Source organism: Cupressus sempervirens, chromosome 1 (assembly GCF_028749045.1).
Source record: "Cupressus sempervirens isolate cs-2001-9-10 chromosome 1, ASM2874904v1, whole genome shotgun sequence".
Taxonomy (NCBI): Eukaryota; Viridiplantae; Streptophyta; class Pinopsida; order Cupressales; family Cupressaceae; genus Cupressus; species Cupressus sempervirens.
Window position 1 is genome coordinate 608,640,539 of NC_143118.1, and position 3,809 is coordinate 608,644,347.

A 3,809-nucleotide genomic window follows, 5' to 3' on the forward strand; every position below is an offset into this window, starting at 1 on the left:
GCCCCCCTCATTGATTCAACGCCACTGTCAGGGCGGATGGAAATGTCAGATTTTGAAACGGTGGACGCCGACGTTGAATCAATTAGAGGGGCATGAAGCCCACCCTCGAGGGTGCTATTCCTGGACTCTCCTTTAGATCATGTTTTCTTGTCACTCAGCTGCCGCAATTTTGGAAAAAGGTTTGGCAGCGATTGCCAGCCCTCACCGCATCTACTCGGTGATTTTAAAACTCGCTCTAAAATGGGAGCCCTCGTCTAGCACCTCCGTCCGGTGTTGCTCGGGTATTGCATAAATTTATGCCATTGCCACGAATCCCCCAACGAATGCCTATGCTTGGACCCTCTCTTAGATCACCTTCTTCAATCACTCGACCGACGCAACTACGGAAGAGACTTGGCAGCGGTTGCCATTCTACAGCGCGTCTGTTCAGCGATTTCAAAGTTGATCTAATGGTGAGCCCTTGTCTATAGCCATGAGGTGTGTACTTGGCGCTCTAGCAAAATTTTTTGCGAGCCTATCGTGGCTACAATGGGAGAGGTGGTTGCCGCGAGCCTCTCCCGTGCCCAGCTCATTGATTCAACGCCGCTGTCAGGGCGGATGGATATGTCGAATTTTGAAATGGTTGACACCGACGTTGAATCAATTAGAAGGGCATGAAGCCCACCTTCGAGGGTGCTATTCCTGGACTCTCCTTTAGATCATGTTTTCTTGTCACTCAGCTGGTGCAATTTTGGAAAAAGGTTTGGCAGTGGTTGCCAGCCCTCACCGCGTCTTCTTTGTGATTTTAAAACTCGATCTAAAATGGGAGCCCTCGTCTAGCACCTCCGTCCGGTGTTGCTCGGGTATTGCATAAATTTTTGCCATCGGCGCGATTACCCTAACGAATTCCCTACACTTGGACCCTCTCTTAGATCACCTTTTTCGATCACTCGACCGACGCAATTACGGAAGACACTTGGCAGCGGTTGCCATTCTACACCGCGTCTGTTCTGCGATTTTGAAGTTGAACTAATGGTGAGCCCTTGTCTCTAGCCATGAGGTGGGTGCTTGGCGCTCTAGCAAAATTTTTTTGCATGCCTATCGCGGCTACAATGGGAGAGGTGGTTTCCGCGAGCCTCTCCCGTGCCCCCCTCATTGATTCAATGCCGCTGTTAGGGCGGATGGATATGTCAGATTTTGAAACGGTGGACGCCGACATTGAATCAATTAGAGGGGCATGAAGCCCACCCTCGAGGGTGCTATTCCTGGACTCTCCTTTAGATCATGTTTTCTTTTCACTCAGCTGGCACAATTTCGGAAAAAGGTTTGGCAGCGGTTGCCAGCCCTCACCGCGTCTACTCGGTGATTTTAAAACTCGATCTAAAATGGGAGCCCTCGTCTAGAACCTCCATCCGGTGTTGCTCAGGTATTGCATAAAATTATGCCAACGGCGTGAATCCCCCAATGAATGCCTACGTTTGGACCCTCTCTTAGATCACCTTCTTCGATCACTCGACCGACGCAACTACGAAAGAGACTTGGCAGCGGTTGCCATTCTACAACGCGTCTATTCAGCGATTTCGAAGTTGATCTAATGGCGAGCCCTTGTCTCTAGCCATGAGGTGGGTGCTTGGCGCTCTAGAAAAACTTTTTGCATGCCTATCGCGGCTACAATGGGAGAGGTGGTTGCCGCGAGCCTCTCCCGTGCTCCCCTCATTGATTCAACACCGCTGTCAGGGCGGATGGATATGTCAGATTTTGAAAAGGTGGATGCCGACGTTGAATCAATTAGAGGGGCATGAAGCCCACCCTCGAGTGTGCTATTCCTGGACTCTCCTTTAGATCATGTTTTCTTGTCACTCAGTTGGCACAATTTCGGAAAAAGGTTTGGCAGCGGTTGCCAGCCCTCACCGCGTCTACTCGGTGATTTTAAAACTCGATCTAAAATGGGAGCCCTCGTCTAGCACCTCCGTCCGGTGTTTGCTCGAGTATTGCATAAATTTATGCCATCGGCGCGAATCCCCCAACGAATGCCTACGCTTGGACCCTCTCTTAGATCACCTTCTTCGATCACTCGACCGACGCAACTACGGAAGAGACTTGGCAGCGGTTGCCATTCTACAGCGCGTCTGTTCAGCGATTTCGAAGTTGATCTAATGGCGAGCCCTTGTCTCTAGCCATGAGGTGGGTGCTTGGCGCTCTAGCAAAATTTTTTACATGCCTATCGCGGCTACAACGGGAGAGGTGGTTGCCACGAGCCTCTCCCGTGCCCCCCTCATTGATTCAACGCCGCTGTCAGGGCGGATGGATATGTCAGATTTTGAAATGGTGGACGCCGACGTTGAATCAATTAGAGGGGCATGAAGCCCACCCTCGAGGGTGCTATTTCTCGACTCTCCTTTAGATCATGTTTTCTTGTCACTCAGCTGGCGCAATTTCAGAAAAAGGTTTGGCAGCGGTTGCCAGCCCTCACCGCATCTACTCGGTGATTTTAAAACTCAATCTAAAACGGGAGCCCTCGTCTAGCACCTCTGTCCGGTGTTGCTCGGGTTTTGCATAAATTTATGCCATCGGCGCAAATCCCCCAATGAATGCCTACGCTTGGACCCTCTCTTAGATCACCTTCTTTGATCACTCGACCGACGCAACTACGGAAGAGACTTGGCAGCGGTTGCCATTCTACAGCGCGTCTATTCAGCGACTTCGAAGTTGATCTCATGGCGAGCCCTTGTCTCTAGGCATGAGGTGGGTGCTTGGCGCTCTAGCAAAATTTTTTTGCATGCATATCGCGGCTACAAGGGGAGAGGTGGTTGCCGCGAGCCTCTCCTGTGCCCCCCTCATTGATTCAACGCCGCTGTCAGGGCGGATGGATATGTCGGATTTTGAAACGGTGGACCCCGACGTTGAATCAATTAGAGGGGCATGAAGCCCACCCTCGAGGGTGCTATTCCTGGACTCTCCTTTAGATCATTTTTTCTTGTCACTCAGTTGGCGCAATTTCGGAAAAAGGTTTGGCATCGGTTGCCAGCCCTCACTGCGTCTACTCGGTGATTTTAAAACTCGATCTAAAACGGGAGCCCTCGTCTAGCACCTCCATCCGGTGTTGCTCAGGTATTGCATAAATTTATGCCATCGGCACGAATCCCCCAACGAATGCCTACGCTTGGACCCTCTCTTAGATCACCTTCTTCGATCACTCGACCGACGCAACTACGGAAGAGACTTGGCAGCGGTTGCCATTCTACAGCGCGTCTGTTCAGCGATTTCGAAGTTGATCTAATGGCGAGCCCTTGTCTCTAGCCATGAGGTGGGTGCTTGGCGCTCTAGCAAAATTTTTTTCGTGCCTATCGTGGCTACAACGGGAGAGGTGGTTGCCGCGAGCCTCTCCCGTGTCCCCCTCATTGATTCAACGCCGCTGTCAGGGCGGATGGATATGTCGGATTTTGAAACGGTGGACGCCGACGTTGAATCAATTAGAGGGGCATGAAGCCCACCCTCGAGGGTGCTATTCCTGGACTCTCCTTTAGATCATGTTTTCTTGTCACTCAGCTGGCGCAATTTCGGAAAAAGGTTTGGCAGCGATTGCCAGCCCTCACCGCGTTTACTCGGTGATTTTAAAACTCGATCTAAAACGGGAGCCCTCGTCTAGCACCTCCGTCCGGTGTTGCTCGGGTATTGCATAAATTTATGCCATCGACATGAATCCCCCAACGAATGCCTACGCTTGGACCCTCTCTTAGATCACCTTCTTCGATCACTCGACCGACGCAACTACGGAAGAGACTTGGCAGCGGTTGCCATTCTACGGCGCGTCTATTCAGCGATTTCGA